An 18,168-nucleotide genomic window follows, 5' to 3' on the forward strand; every position below is an offset into this window, starting at 1 on the left:
CTTGACATAATCAAATAAACTATTATCCATAATATGCTTCAAATATTTTTCTGTTTAAAAGTGCATCCGCCAAAATTGGCCCCCGTTAAATGAAATATGTTCTTTATTTTTTCTTTCTTTTTATAACAATGTTCTTGTTTTCAGAATCGGAATCATCAATAAAATAGTTTTAATAATATGCAATTCTATTTTGTTTTTTGTTTAATAAAAAATTAATTTAAGCGACAAATTTCTTTCGTTTAAAAACATTTCCATTGTTGAAACGAGTTACTGTCAAAAGCGCATTGCATATATTTATTTAAAGAAAACTGCTTGGCGGATGTGCTTTTATAATTGAAAAGATCCAGAGAATTTTAAACAGGGAAATAAAGTTATTAATTTTATTGAAGATTTTGGATTCTTTGGGTTTTGCGGTAAAGTCAAACCATCAAATATGATGACCTTAAAATAAGGGTATATATAATGAGGATTTTGGAGCTAGACATTCCTAGCGAAATATATTGCAAAAATGTATCTATATAAAATTAATGTATATTCCGTTTAGTTTTGAATTTATCAGTGCTATTACACATCAGTTTATCAGTGTAAGTGATATCGAGATTTAGTTATGCTTGATATAAGAATTTTATTTTTTTTTATAAATCCGATTCGTTTAATAATATTATATTTATTAAATACTATTTATTAGGTTTCCAAATCTGTCAAACCCAATCAATGGCCTCCTGGCTAAGGTCTCTGAATGCTGTTAGTTCGACTCCATATTCGAACCCAAACAAACAAACTGGCTGCATGGATGGGTTTTGTGATTTCCCCTATGTGTAACATGAACATGAGTACGTTTTACTTAGAAAGTCGTCCATGGAGACATCCATTTCCTTCAATTGATAGATCTCGTTTCCTCTGCCATACTCAAATAATTTAAAAATTTGTCAAAAAGACTAACAGATGCATATAACAAAATAAAATTAAATGCATATAACAAAACTGAAGTAAATGTATATAACGAAAAATAAATGAGGTAAAAAAGAATTTAATCATTTTTTAATACAGTAGTTTTTAAATTGCGTTGATTTGAAAATATATATGGATGTGCTATTCTCGTAACTCGAAAAACACTACACGTAAAGTATTGTCTGAGAAAAATATTTATAAAAAGAAAATTAAATTTCGTCTGCTTACTCGGTGCTGTGCAAAAGAATTTAAATAAGCTTATTAATTTTTTCTTCTATATTAAAAACATATATATTATATCTTCTATATTAAAACTTAGTTTCTTTTTCATCTATATATGAAAAATACCAAAATCTTGCTGTCAAACTAAAAATTCTTAAAAATATAAAACTCTTTTTTTTTTTTTTTTTTCAAACAAAAGTTTCTGGGGAATTTCTATAGGTCAGCAAGTAGTAGCAGGACCACTGAATGCTTTGTTTGAAACACCCGATGATGTGGATGATTTCACCCCCAAAAGACTTTCTTTAACAAAGCAGATGCCGTCCAAATGGCTTCTGAGAAGCGTTCGTATTTGAATAGCTAGAAGCTTGAGTTGGAAGACTTATTGTTCCCGAAGCAATCAGTCGGACAGCAATAAAATTTGCTATAGATATTTCTCTCTCTGTGAGTTCTTGAAATCCTGGAATGGGTGAAGTTTATTTTGTTTTACATATATAAGGAAACTGCATGTAAAGCAAAATAAGTCCAGGCACCCATTGTATATTAATCATTATACGTCCCCTCAGCTCTTCGGTTGGATATTAAGAAAATAAATTCCTTTACTGCTTTTGTATTACTTGTACAGTGAAAGATTTGAAAAAGATAGCTTCGTATGAAAAGTTTCTCTCTCTTTTCTTATAACACACAAGCACTCTTTCAAATATGGCTGACCTATGAACCTAAATTTTTATACTGTATAATTTTATATAAAAATTAGCCGTATTCATTAGATATAGCTTTGTGGATCTTATATTTATGAATACATGCCTGTAATTAATACTAAGAATACTGCTGATAAAATTTGTGATATAATTAATAATGAAAATACTTTTTAAGTTACGATTTGAATCTTTTTTTCAGTATAGGTTAACATGAGCCAAACAGTTTTCGTTAGAAAAATACAATTATGCTAACATCAGATAGAAAATATTTTATCGTCAGCATCTGCTATGATAAAAGGTTTTTACGCTTAAGATTTTGAATTATGATAAAGCACACAGGACCTATTTGTCCTAAGGGAAAGGAAGTCTTCGTGGTAGATTTTTTTGAGGAAAACTGTTAATTCACAATTGTACTTGTGAAAAACCCCTAAACCTCCTATGCAGCCGCTAAAATTTAGCGGTGCTAAGCTATCTTACCGCTTGGAGACTAGTTTGCATTCTGAACTTATGCAATATCTGTGTGAACTTGGATATTTGCATAAAAAAATGAGCAAAATAAAATGGCACATTGTAAATAGTATACATTTTACTGAAAACAAAATTTCTTTGAAAAAGGAAAAATTCATTGTAAGGAATAAGATCGATGCATTTAATTCAACGGCGGCCAGTAACAGCGCTGATCATATATTTTTGTATAGGAAATCATTTTGTTCGTGTTATCGTATAACGGAAAATACCCACAGATTCCTTTTTGTTACTTTTTAAGAAGTCATAGGTTACCTAGTTTAAGAGAACACCTTCATGGGTAATTTTCTAAATAAAATTGGTTTGAATTTATGTTACGCATGGAGAAAATCATAAAGACACCAGCTAAACTGTTCCGTTGCCAACAACAAACTACCAACATCCGGCAATCTTATTCACTCAACTATAGTGAACTTAAATTACTGTTTGTACATTATTAGTATTATTAAAATGACGAAAATAGTTATTCTGATAAATATTTTTGCTTAAATATCCTCCCTAGTAAGGTATTTCCATTGGTTGGAGATTTGGTGTCAATAATTAATGCTATGTTCAAACAAGACATTTATATAGAGCATAATGCCTCAAAAAGTGAATGATGGGATCCCTAGGAAAAAAATATGGTCGGAAAATATGTCTCCGAAAAAATATTTAATTATTCAGATTCTTATGATTAATTATTAAATAATTAATAACTGTTATAATTATTAAATACAATGCTTATTTATGTTTTACAAAATGTACAGCAACACTCTTTCTTTACAAAAATACCCTACTGAACAAATTATATTGTAAGCTAATGAGTAACAACATTGCTTTGTTTGTTATTTATGTTTCATCTTTACTATTTCAGATAAAGTTTACTGGTATTCCTTGGATAGGAACGCAAGAATTTTTAAATTGAGTCAATAAATTTATGATACACTAAAAACAGTTTCAGGTTATAATCCCTTTCTGAATATCTTGAATGCATATAAAAAATAAAAATGCATATTTAATATTGATATCACCATGTCAGCCCTTAAATAACACCCAAATGTTTCGCTTATTACTCTTAAAACTACGTAATAATTAAGGCAAAAAGAAATTATTTAAAATAATTATTATTTGCATGCAGTTGAAGAACATAGGAAAATGTTGAAAGTTTTAAAGATTTTTAATTAATGACACAAATAGAGAAAATTGGAAATAATACGAAATGTTTAAGCAATATCTCAGAAGGAATGAAAGTTGCACTAGATATTTGTCAGAATAGAATTTAGTGATAGCAGTTTAATCAGTCTGCATTGAAATTCAGGTGATAATCAGTGACATACAGGTCTAGGTTACTTAGGTTAAAAATGCGTAATAATTAAATATTTAACCCGGTAAATTTTAAAACCAATTTATTTGAAAATAAGATTGTTTTAGGAAAGTAAACTTTTAAGTTTCGCAGCTGTACCCTGCGGCATTGAGACGGTCATCACGGAGAATCCAATCTTTTGCAATTCTCTTGAAACCTCACATCTACGGAACAATATCTAGTAATCAATCTCACTTAGCGGAATCATTGAAGTAAAATTCTGGGAGGGATGGGAAATAACAAAAGAACTGCCTGACAATTTTCAGAGGTTCAGGGTTATTTTCGCGACATTTTACGGCAAGTTCGGTCCAAAACTAGCCACAGTTTTAAAGGGATTCGCAGAAAATCACTCGACAGGATAAGGGTTAAAGAACATCAGAGAATTGCGCAAACTCGGCATTGCGCACTGCATTGGCTTTAACCACGTACACATCGATCTATTTTCACTTAAAAAAGTCAGAGAGTTGCATAAACACGACATCGCGCACAACATCGGCATTGCTCACTGCATTGGCTTTCCTCATGTACACATAAATTTATTTTCAATTAAAAACGATGAGATAAGTGCACAAACTCTGCATTGGTTTTCACATGTACACATCGATCTATTTTCACTTAAAAAATCAGACACAAATTCGGCATCACGCTCAACCTCGGCATTGCCCACTGCACTGTCTTTTCCCATGTACATATCGATCTATTTTCACTGAAAAAACATCAGAGAATTGCACAATCTCAACTTTTCTCATCTTCTAGGATTGAGCCAAAAAGATAACAAAATACTAACAGTAAGCAACTTTAAAACGAAGCATACAAAACAAATTTTTTCGCTTACCATTTTCAAGAAAAATTTAGTCTTTTTGAATGGTTTTATATATGAATGTTTTTGAATGTTTATATATATGCATATATATATATATATTGAATTTAGGTCAGGGGGAAACCTTTTTGCCCCCCCCATCTCTAAGAACATTTATTAACTTGTATTGACCGTTTCCGTAATATATACAGAAAAATGGCAAAAACCCACAGGGAAAAGAAAAACACTCGATTAAGAACCACCACATTAAGAAACACCACTCGATTAAGAACATTCAAACCGCAACTGAATTAACTGCTCAAATTAACAACTAAAAGTTTCCAAAAAAAAAAAATTAAAGCTTTTAGAATTTACATTACGCTCAAAGAGGCGTTTTTTTAACGTTCTGTGTGTTACCTTTATTTATCAAATATCATGTTCTTCGCCCTTAAACCATAAAATTCAGTTCAATAGCAATATCGCAAAATAATTTTAAAATGAGCATAGCTTTAGAATTTCCGATAGACAGTTTCGCCCTTTGGAGATAAAAATGTTTGTTTCCTCGTACTGTGTTGCCATTGCTCGCTTTGAAATCTTTGAGTTTGTTAATCAAAAATTCATTAAAGTTTTACAAAATATGAAACAGATAACAAAACAAATTCCAAATTCCAAATTTGGACTTCCAGGTGCCCATATACGGTTGGAAACCGTTATTCAAAATTGGATGGCTCTAGGTACCGTTGTTTTATCATAATGCGAGAAACATTTATGCAGACTTTTCAATATTTAATTTCTTCAAATATAACAGAGGGTGATAACATTTAGTTGCAACAGAATAACAACACAGCTTCAAAACATCGGACTAGCCATGTTAGCGCATTTATTGTCCATTAAAAAAAAAAACGCCAAGCAGTAGGCTAAACCGCATTTCAGCCTCCTATTTCAGTTATTGTGCGGCAGCAGCGCCCTAAAAGGCTAATCTTTTTCAGACATTTTTGAATTTATACCCGTAGTTTCATGCTTTGATACGGAATAAAATCGATAAGAAACAAACCCTAAAGTGCTGGAACTGCGATTTAGATAGTCATGTACTGAGGAATTGCAGAACACACCAGGGCACGGAGAAGAAGACCATTTTGCAGCAAGGTTGCAAGAAACAAATGAGTGGTCATCTGTGCAAGCGGAGTCTGAAAGATTATGAGAAGCCCCATTTTAAATCCCTTCAGATTTCTGCCGTGAGTGTCGGCAATAATGGACTTTTCACCTTGGCACATACCAATGGAGTTGCTTTCAAAATGGTGAGAGATACAGAAGCGAATGCTACCATCATTCAAAAAAATATACCTCAACAGTTTAAATATGAACTCATTTAGATGTCAACCTGCGTTACCCTCCAGACTACGTCTGGTGCTAAAATCGACATAGATGGGAAGTTAAACGTTAATATTTGGAATTGTCACTTACTGTCATACGACATATGTGTCAGATATTACATATCCCTGTATACTCGGATTGGACTTTTTAAGGAAATATAATTTTTCCTAGGACTTTCAAAACACCGAACTGATTTCAGCATCTAAGGACATAACTGTCCATCATCAGAAGGTATCCTCACTTGGGAAGCCTTGTCTGAAAAAGGCTAGTCATAAAACTGCCAATACCATACTAGGGTAGAAGAGAAACAAGAGCTGCTGAGTCCGGTCGCTCGAACAATTACAACAACTACATTTTCTGAGTGAGACCCATAGAGTGACAAAGGAAAGGAAAGACAGGCTGGAAGGCAGCGACATTAAACCCACCAGTGAATTAATAGAGTCTTCAAACAGAAAACCTACCTGGCAGGATATTTCTATCAATAATCCTGCGACAAAACAACATTAGGCTCTCTGGGACTCACTCCATATTCAAAATTGCGTCTTGTACCGGAAATTCGAATCGAACGATGGAAAAGGTTTTCCATAAAAGCTGATTCTTTGCAGATCCCGGATTCCCGATATCCCTGAAGAAATGCATAGCAGCCCTACACGAGGCCGCCTTGGAATGATGAATACTTTGCAGAGAGTTCGAGAACGATTTTACTGAGTAATGCAAAGGATGACATGCAAAATTGATGCCAATCTTGCAATGCCTGCGCGGAAAGAACCGAAGAAACGCAGCCGAGGCCAGCTGCAACGTTACAACGTAGGAGCACCTTTTGAACATACCGCCTTTGACATCCTGGGACCTTTGCCGCGAACTGCTAATGGCAACAAATGCATCCTCGTCGCCATAGATTACTTTACCAAATGGTCTAAAGTGTATCCTATTCCTGATCAACAGGCTGTCACTGTAGCAGAAGTATTGATACAGCACTCGATTTCCAGGTTTGGAGTGCCTCTTCAGTTACATTCCGATCAAGACAGAAATTTTGCATCGGCTGTAATTAAAAAGCTATGCAAGCTGTTCCAGCATTCCGGTGGCAGCCTCGAAGATCATTCCAAGGGACAAAGGGATAAAAGAAGTTTTTTCATCAGGGTCAGGATATGAATACTTTTGTCATGGACGCGTGAAGGAATCTCCCCCTCCCTCGAGGAATTCAGCTCAGGTAACCACACTTTGAGTTAGTAAAGTTTGAAGCACTGAGAAAGGAAGATGGTTTTTCCTGAGAAGAGCGAGGACTTTCTGCTGGAGGTATGGGCATTTTAGCCCGCTAGAACCATCACTCCACTTGTATAATGTTAATAGCGATAGCGCATTCTTCCTGTTAACGAATTTCGGAAACTACGAGACTGAATGTATCCAAGTCCCACAACGTAATGATTTGCAATTGTTAATGTTCTTATTTTATTACAATCCATCCTATTACTAGAACTTGAGTTAGAAGTTCATTTTAACCCTGTATTACAACCCGGGTTTATTGTAGCGGTTTCAGCCACTACACCACACTACCTTATACGCAGGATCTTTAGATAGCTAACAGCAACAAGGGAATTATGTATGCATGATATAAAAGTGAACAGTTCAGAATTCGACAGCTTTGCTGCGTAATTTTTCACCACGTTCTTATTTTTTGAATTAACATGTAATAATAAAATATATTAATGAAATAAATACTGAAATTTTAAAAAGTGCAATTTTCGGTTCTTAAATTTTGGTGCAGGCACACAAAATTCTGTTCACATGGCTTTAAATAAAATGCTGAATCACTAATAGTCATTTCGTGCTGATTTTTTAGTGATTGCTGAAATGAGTAAAGAATAATACAACGTCACTATATTTCGAAATTTTGAATTTTAATTTAAGGCTGCTTTTACGGGATCCTTTTGTCTAATGGGTAAATGTTAAAGATTATGAGTTCACCTCCCACAGGGGTGGCATTGTGTTGTAACTGTTACTTAAAAAATTGCAGAAATGTTTATTGCTAGCTTCAGAATGGCACAGATGATTACCCACTTTGCATTTAAAACCAGATCTTCATAGAAGGCACGTAAGTGCGAAGCTAACACGCTGAGAAGCAATTTGAAATGATACTTGACCATTGCAGGTATGAGACGGTGCGAATACACGAAATTTTTTATCACCTATGACTCATTTTTTTCTTTTAGCCCAAAGGGTGTCAAATTCGAAGGGCTACTAATTTCGATTTGGGATTTTGCGTTGGTTCACTATCAAACGGCGTTCCACTTTTCCAGCTATTGCCACCAAATATTATCGCCCGGTATAATATTTAAAGAAATTAAATAATCGAGAATCTGCATGAATGTATGTATATTTCTCGCATTGTGAAAAAACAGCGGTACCTACAGACATCAAATTTGGAATAACATAGTCCTCCCCTCGAATTTGGGCATCTGAAAGCACAAAATTGGAATCTAGAATTCGTTTTATTATCCATTTCAGATTTTATAAAACTTAACGACTTTCTGATTAACAAACTCAATGATTTCAAAGCGCTCCATTAACATTGTCATCGCGTGCATCTTCCACGCACGGAAATTTTATGCGCGAGGCTTCTTTACATTTCTTACTGGTATTATATTGGCAGCGCATCAACGCAAAGACGTTATTATATCTAACGGTATTTCGCGTCGAATGACTTTGAATGTCAAATGTACATTTCAAATCCCGCTTTCAATTCCCCGTGAAAAAACGTAACATTGAACGCAATATTTTAACTCTCCAATTTGAAGAATTTATTTCTTTATTAGCGCAAAAGGCGTTAACCCAGAAGGCCTATTAATTTCGTTTTGGAATTTTGCGTTGATTCACTATAAATGTCGGTTCACTTTTCAAATTGTTGCCACCAAGTATTAGAAACCTGTATTTTGTTTATGTAAGAAATTAAATAATGAAGAATCTAACTACGTGTAGTATGTAGGTATCTCGCATTGTGATAAAACAACAGTACCTAGAGCGATCCAATTTTGAATATGATACGTCTTCCCGAATATGGGCATCGGGAAGCCCAAATTTGGAATTTGTTTTATTATCGATTTCCTATTTTGTAAAACTTTAACGAATTTTTGATTCACAAACTGAACGATTTCAAAGCGAGCCGTGTCAACATTGTACGAAGAAAAAAAAAATTATTTCCAGCGCGCGAGACTGTGTATCGAAAATTCTAAAGATATGCTAATTTTAAAATTAATTTGCGATATTGCTGATGAAGACTCAAGTGTTAGAAACACTTGTCAACAGGCACCCGGGTTATAAAAACCTCATCCTGTGTAGAACTCGTACGAAAATGGCATATGTTTTCTAACCTAACGTGACAAAGTTCGTAATTAAGATAAAAAAATCTCGTGAAAGTGCAATTTTAGAGTCTTCAGATACAGCATGCGTTGAGATAGTTCTATAGATGCCCGGTGGTGTAGGTTAGGTTAGGTTATTTAATTACGGCAAAGCCTCGAGGGCTATCTGCATAAGGGGAGGGATGCCTTCGTGGAGGACTCTCTAAGGGAAACTGGCTTGTATACACGTTACACATGGGGAAAACCACGAAAACACCCATGCAGCCAGCCCGTTCGCGGGATTCGAACCTCGGACCGAATTACCAGTGTTCAGCGACTTTACCGCTCGGCCGCTGGTGGGCGCTAGTCCGGTGGTGTAAATCCAAGGGCAGTAAGGTATATCTTTTGGGGTAAAAGAAATAACATATTGAACAATATTATTGAATGGCGTGAGTCTATTTTGAAGTAAAAAGATTATGGAAGGTAATAAGAGTTACTTCTATTGAATCAAATTAAGATAAAGATTAAACTGGATGAGATACAAAATAACCGTGTTAATTTAATAGATAAAATATTAGAAAACTTATGTGACAGAACTTTCTTCCAGATAGCGACATATATTTTTCAGAGTCTAATAGTAGTTATGAAATTAAACCCTAGATGGCGACATCTATGTCGCGATTTAAAGCAGAGTATAACTAAATGAGATTGCTGATGAACTGAATTTTATGGTTATAAGTGCGAAGAACATGATATTTAATATATAAAGCTAGCACACAAAACGTTAAAAAATCCGCCTTGGGCGTAATGTAAAATCTGAAAGCGTTCAGATTTTCATTTTTACTTTATTTATTTATTATTTATTTTTTAACGTAGACTTACGATCTTTATGGTGGTCTGTGGAAAGGAAAAATTATCATACTTCTGCGGGTTACGGAAAATCATAGATCTCTGTAACTACAAAATTTACAGAGTTGATTTATATTTCCTTTGGTAGACGAAGGCGTACGAAACAAAATACAAAAAGCATCTTGGATTATGGAATTACGGTTCAGGTACAACACTGTGACAAAGTCAGCGGAAATCAAGGGAATTTTGATGACGTCGTACGTTGTGCTCATGCGCAGTGCGTGGCCGTGCATCTTCCATGGACCTCATAAGAGATAGACCAACCCAGTGGGCGGGGCGCGCGTCACCGACATGTCGGCAAGTAAGAGTAGGGACGATCTGGTTTACTTTATCACTGAAACCTATGATGTTTGTATCACATAACTCTTTTTAATTATTAAATGTGATACGTTGTATAGTGATGAGATAATGAAAGCCACAGTTTTTTCCAAATATGATTAAATATATCTCATTAAACCACATTTTACTGCATTTCGAACACTTTTTTTCACACGTAATTCTTGTCCAAACATCTTTACTTTGGTAAAACGGTAAAAACTCTAAGCACAAAAATTATGAACTTAATTTTGAGTAAAAATAAAGTAAATTTAAATAAGATTGATAGTACGTGATGCTCTGAAATAAATAAGGTAAAATTAAACAAGAACTGATAATTTTTTTTTTAAATTAATAAACATTTTCAGGCAGTGATTTTACCAACTATAATAACATTACAAAACGATCATATTTATTTGATTAGATGATCATTAAATTATTAACATTAAAGTGGATTAGTTATTTTAATAATTCATAAAATTCGGAGCATAAAATTTTCTGAGCCTATTGAAGGGGGGGGGGGAGATAAAATAAAATCTAGAAGCACTCAGATTTTATATTACGCCCAAAAGGAACCTTTTTTAAAGTTTTGTGTATTACCTATATTTATTGAATATCATGTTCTTCGCCCGTAAACCACATACATTTGAAAACAGCATATCTTTAGAATTTCCGCACTGGAGATAAAACTGTTATTTTCCGTACAGTGCTAGCTCTGAACTCGTTGAGTTTGTTAATCAAAAATTCGTTAATGTTTTGCAAAATATGAAATAGATTAAAACAAATTCGAAATTCGGCCGTCCAGATGCCCATGTTCGGGTGGAGGATTGTATTATTCAAAATTTGATGGCTCTAGATACTGTCGTGTTTGTCACAGTTCGAGTTACATACATATATTCATACAGATTCTTCTTTATTTAATTTCTTTAAATATAATACATGGGGATAATATACAATTTGCAAGGAGACACGGACATTTATAGTAAAACAGCGCAAAATGCCGCTTCGAAACTAACAGCCTTCCTAGGCTACGGCCCCTTAGGGCTAATAAATTAAGTTAACAGTAAATAAAAAAAATCTTATGCAGAACTAAAAATAAATTAAACAAATAATCACTATAAAATACAAGCAAAATTAATTATTACAGTTAAATACAATTTTAATATTAGAATTAAATGTATAAAAATGTTTAAGGAGTCAAAAGTGTTTATCACTATAATGTATTATGAAATATAATTGAAATAAAATTCCTTTACAAAAATTGTGTGATAATACTAATCCATAATTTTAAAAAAGCAGCACAATTTAGAATTTTAAACAAAACTTTCAAAAATTCGTTTTTAAATATTTTAGTATTTTTTACTTATTTATACCAATAAAAAGCATAAAAATTGCAAGAGAAAATTGCTTGCTTGAAATTTTCTATTAGTTCAGATTTAAAATATTACTTTCTAAAAGAAGTACTTACACATTTCCTTACATCATAGGAAAAGCTAAAAAACTATCCAGCCCTGAAAGCATGCAATAGCTTTATAATTATTTGGAACGTTAATTATGCTTGATAAATATGCTAAATTTTTAAAAATCAATCTCAATTTAAAAAATAAAAATATGTAGAAATTCTAATTTGTGAAATGAGGCGCTACAACCAGCTTTTTCTTGACAATTATATACGCTGCAATTGGCAACCAATGTTAAATTTTTGCAAGTCGTCCCTACTCCTCCGGATGTGATCAAGGTGACAGCCGGCAACGCATCAGACGAGGGAGAAAACCCGTTTGGGTTAGTCTGTTTCTTATAAGGTCCATGGCATCTTCACTCTTGCGCTTTCTGGTAGGATGTGCGGCTCCGGCTGTGTTGTTTATTGGATGCGGTTCAGAATGACTGCACAGTTGTCGAATTTTGTTTCACTGAAATTAATAAAATTTTAAAATGATTTAACAAAAAAATTTGTTGAAATGAAGAAGTGATCGAGCAGCTGTTCAGATAAGAGAAGAAAGAAGAAAGAGCAAACAAGAAAATTGAGAAAAGAACAAGCAAAACGCTACTATAAAAGCATTTAACATAACACACTTTTTTCAGATAAATGAAGGAGGCTTAACTTCAAATTCATCCAGTGCATTATCATCAAATCTAAGCATAAAGTATTCTCCTGAGTAATCAATCTAAGCATAATTTCAGATTGATTACTCAGGAGAATACTTTCGCAAACAACGCTGGAAGTATTTATTAACGAGGAACAATGTATACAAAATACTTTCCAAAATGTTTTACGGACAATGAGTTGGAACGTGGTACTTTCGAGTTATCCAAATACCCTTGGCCACTAGTTTATATATCTTACATTTACACGAAATATTATTCTCGTATAATCGTCCTATATTGCGTAAATAATTACAAATAGAAATTGTATACAAACAGGAATAAATATTGTTTACATTTTTTAACAAAATTTTTGGAAGGGGGAAGGAATTCCAAATTACGAAAGGAACAGTAAGTCTATGCATCAAACCCCAGTGGCCGCTTGGAACAGACAGAATCCCATCAATACTTTTTCGTTCGTGCCCAAAGAGGTTTTATTTATTCTTCAACTAGCGGGAGTATCCGATGCCAGTTAAGCTAGATTGAGAGTAATGTCTAACAACAAAGAGAACGATACCGCTGTAATCCTTATCTAATAAGGATGCATAAAATAAGACTTATACGCATATATTTTTCAATCTGATGCGATATGGAACCCACATAAAAAATGTCGATAGAAAAATAAACTAATTCTCTCTCATTATATCAGCAACAATGGCACACAGCTTTTAGTGATTTTCGTCTTTCTAACCAAATGGTCGCAAAAGCTCAAGTTCCATCCAATATTTCACCTGTATTCAATTATAATCGATTAAATGTAGCAAAAAATAGATCATAATGGACCAGAAAGCGATAACGCGAATAAACAAACAAGCACACAAACAGATATTCTTCTTTACATATATAGATTGTAACATATATATTTTGTAAAACTTACAAATCTTTTAATTAAGAAGGATTACAAAGTTTTACAATGAACTGACACAAACTGTGAAGGGCAATTCTCTCAGAAACAAATTGGTAAAATTCTGTTGGCCAGTTTTAAGTTAAAATTTCTCGGTCCCAGTTTCAAGACTTTTTTTCCCTGTCAGATTTAGAATATAGTAGAGGCACATGTTCAGCTTTCTCCTCGCCACCCACGCTACAATCACAGACAGACTCTAGGCTCAAATCTGCTCAGATAACTTTTGAAATTTCCGTGGCCAGTAAGAAATTGGGTTAATTTATAGTTTGTGAAGAAGTGATGACATGAAAATCTCATTTTCATGGAAGAGAAAAATCTCTTAAAAACTTCTTTTATTTGAGCTAATGAATTCTTGGTTCTACGACTCCACAATACTTTCACGCATGAACTACTTATAAAAGGAATTAGGGATATTGACAAAAGTGTCAATTTACGCTAAATGGCAGTCAGTCGAACAAAATCGGCTCGTTCGTTCCCAACAACACCTGTATGACGACGAACAAATGCAAATGCAACCGAAATATTTTTATCTTTTAGGTTCTTAAGTTGTTTTTGAATCTCGATGAGGTTATTATTAGAGGAAGGAAGAAATACACTTTAGGGTCTCCAAGGATGATAGGGAATCAGTACAAATGAGATAGTCTGAAACAGTTTGTTCAGTGGTCAGTGATCCATTTGGTGGTGAAGCACGAAAGTTCAGCGATACAAAAATTTATATTCATCTCTAATTCTAAATTGAAAATGCTCAAATTCAAGACCATTTTTGAAAACAACAAATGCGAGACCAACCTTGCCATCAATATAACAAGCTACAAATTAATCATCTACGATTTTATTGCTAAATTGAATAATATTTACAGCATTTCTTTCTGAGGGGTGAGGGAGATCAGATGGAGGTAAAACACAATCATATTGAGAGACAGCAGAAGCAGAAATATTTTCTCTATAGGCAATATAATGAAGAATGACAACGTCAATTGGAGAAAAGCCAGAAATTGCATAAACAGACTCATAGCTAATGCTACGACTCGCAGAAGTATCCGCTGAATGCGTCGTAGATATTTATAATCTAGTTTCTTAAGCGACATATCCCAGACTCTAAAGCCATACATAATGAAGGATGCAATTCCTTGTTTATAGATGAGCGAATGAATGTTATAATTAATACCGTATGTATTGCGTGCAATACGACTTAATCCTCGCTGTAATTTATCACATTTCTCTGATACGTAACTTAAATGTCGGTTCCAAGAAAATTTACAGTAAAAAAAAAAAAAAAAACCAAGATATTTCATTTGCTTTACCACAGTCAAAGGAAAGCCGTAGTAGCTATTTTTGTTTCTGGAAAAAGGTGGACGTCGATCTTTCCCAGGACACAGAATCTGGAGAAAATTTGGTGAAGATAGTTATAGTAATGACTGAGTTAATTGTGAACAAACACACAGACATTCTTCTTTATATATATAGATGGATGCAAATGTGATTTGGACCTTCCCAGGAGGAGGGCCATCAGTGGCCGAGTCGTTGGCAGCAAAATTGAACATTGCTAGTTCACCGGGGCTTAAATTCGGAGGAACGGCGTGTTCCATGGCGTTTTCATGGTTTCCCCGTATGTAACGTGGATACGAATCATTTCCCTTAGAAAGTCCTTCACAAAGGCATCTCTCAGCTTAGACAAATAACCCTCTTTTGCTTTGCCACAATCAAATAAACCAACCCTTTCAGGCGGAATTATGAGCATTATCCTTACCAGCCGTGGCAAAATTCAGAAGACAACCTGTGTCAATCAGATCATTAAAAGCGTAAAAGGTTGCATTTTAAATTAATTAAAAAAATAATTAATTATTAGTATTAAACAACTACTTACGAGTAAATTAAAAATCTTAGAAGACTAGTATTTATACAGAAAGGAAGCTTGCCACTGTGTGACATTTAACTTAAAACAGAATTCAACCTTAGATTGAAGCTGATTGCTTGGAATATTTCTAGGCACGTTTTTAATGACTTCATGTTTGTTCTCCTCGAAATGCATGAACGGTTTTCACAAAAATTTTATCTGAACACAGGAAAGGTTTAATCTTGATGATAATTTTTCATTAGCTTAAAGAACACTAGTTTACAAATTTACTAATTGTAGAATTCATTTTTCAAAGCAGAGGGGGAAAATACTGTATAAAATGCCGTTACTTCACTAAGTTTTAGATAAAACTGACTTTTTAAAATTCAATTTTAGCCATCCACTCCTCCTTAATTTCAATTTAACATCACTAATTTTTTACATTACTTGGGGATACTACACATTGCTTAATATGAGATTATTCTGAGGTATTGCAAAATCGCAGTATAGATATTTAGAATTAATTCTTCGAAAATGTCGCATTTTACTGTAAAATCCACCAAAGATATTTTTATGTGTTGCTTTAACGGCGAGAAAATCTATTGAATTTGTTGAAGTGTGGCGCCATCTAAGATTCAAGACGAGAACTAATTAATCATAGTGTTAATTTCTTTGCCAAAACCATACTCACGCTCAAGACATATAAATAGATACAAAATTAGGAATATCTTGATGTAACAAAAACAAGAGGTACCATTTAACATTATGACAGATTTATTATTTTCATTTACCATTTGCATCGCGGGTTTTGATGCGGTTACTAAATTTAGTCAATGATGCGAATAACAATTTCGAGCATTTCATGTTAAAAAATAACCAGAATCAGAAACAATTAGTTAATCAGAATATTTTTTCTTCACAAATCGACAATGTCTCTTTTATAGTAAGTTACATAGAATAGATTCTAATTATAATAAATAGTTTTTTTATAGCAGTTTCAATATATAGTTTTTTTCGTTATTGTAATATATACTTTATTTTGTATTTTCTTATTTTATAATAAACCACTACAAAATTAATTTTTATTCAGTGCCTCAATATTTTTACTTTTTTCAATTTTGTGGCTACAAACACACACACACAAAAAAAAAAAAAAAAAAAAAAAATGTCATGAGTCATCTCCAAAGCAAAGAGGGAATGACGATTTTTTTGATGAAATGAAATTCTATAGATGTGTGAAAAACGTAACAGCAACAAAAAAAAAAAAAAAAACAAAAAAAAAAAAAAAATTAACATTTGCCCTAAAAATTTCTTTAGAAAACTTTTGTAAAATTTTGTGCTCTTTACATTGCAATGGATTACTCTTTACATTATAATATTAGTCATTTGTTATTCATGCGATATGGCAAGTGCTGCTGTGCCACGAGATATAAATACTTTAACATTTTTTTCTCTTAATCTCTTTATATATAAAGTTCTCTGAGTGTTCCCACTCGGTACTCTGAGATGTTTAATTCATCTTTCAAATTATTATTTCATTACTTAATGAGGTTGATAAACTTTTTAACAGTGAAGTAAATCTAAAGCATTGAAGGCATTTCGTAATAAGTTAAATTTATATTGCAGTTTTTCATCATCTAATTGCCATGGTTAAAAATACATTAATTTATAATAAATTCAATCACCTATTAAGAGCAATTGCAAAAATATATAAATTAATGAATGCTATTGGCTAGATATTTTATGGTAGATATTTTTTTTTTTTTTTTTTTTAATAATCTACCCAACTGACATAATTTTAATAGGTTTTATTTATGACGTATCGAAATAATAGTTTTTAAAAACGAATAACCTTACAAAGGAACGCAAGAATATTAAATGCCAAAAATCAATACTTGGTAAAACCTGTACATGAGCTGCAGTAAGCTCGAACTCACGTAGCATTAAATCAAATAGGTCTTGAATGTCCTTCTGAATACATATTATAGTGCCTCTACTCGACTACAAGTTTATTGTCTATGATAGAAGTGTTATGAGCAAGTCGTCGGCTAACGAAATTCCATTCATGTTCGCTAAGAGAGATTATCAGATGAATGGTCAAGTCACGGAAGAAGCAGTATTTGACATACTGAGAAGTCTTGAACTTTTCAGGCAATATGTGGACGAGCAATATTTTGTTGAAATGCATCTTCAGGAATACATTGGATGAAGAAATTTTGTTGAAATGCATCTTCAGGAATACATTGGATGTACTTAAGGCTCCGCAACCACTTTAATCCAGCGTTTGTTCATAAGAATACCTCTAGTTCTCAGTAGCCATGGTCACGTATCTTACCATGGTGCTCAAAACCATCCTGCACTGTTAATCGCGTGATCAACTCTAGTGGTACTCGGAAATGAAAAGATTAATCCAAAAAGATGATAAGTTGTCAATGTTTTCCAGCAGGCTTTCGATGGTCTTGAGTCAGGATCGATACCGATGGAGTGGTGCCTGGAGGCAGAGGTCTATTAAGAAGCATTATTTTTATATTTAGTTACTTGTCAAAAGCATTTTATCTTTGTCATTACTTTGTATAAAGCCGAGCAGGGACTGTGGGGTCTACGCTGCCTCGGACGAGGTTCAGGACCTTGGATATATTAAACCCTATATGGCAAGCCTTTATGGGATCCCAGGATGGGGGTCCAAGATCTTGTGCTCTGTCTCGGTCCTGCGTCAGGAGACTCTGGCGCAAAGAAATGCATGCATGCATTCCATGTCGCAGCAGAACTTGGCAAGCTAGCAATCATCCAGCGTTATGTCATTCGTCTACATGAA

The sequence above is a fragment of the Stegodyphus dumicola genome, chromosome 3, assembly GCF_044657685.1.
Source record: "Stegodyphus dumicola isolate Sdum_Otavi_A_Nest chromosome 3, ASM4465768v1".
Lineage (NCBI taxonomy): Eukaryota > Metazoa > Arthropoda > Arachnida > Araneae > Eresidae > Stegodyphus > Stegodyphus dumicola.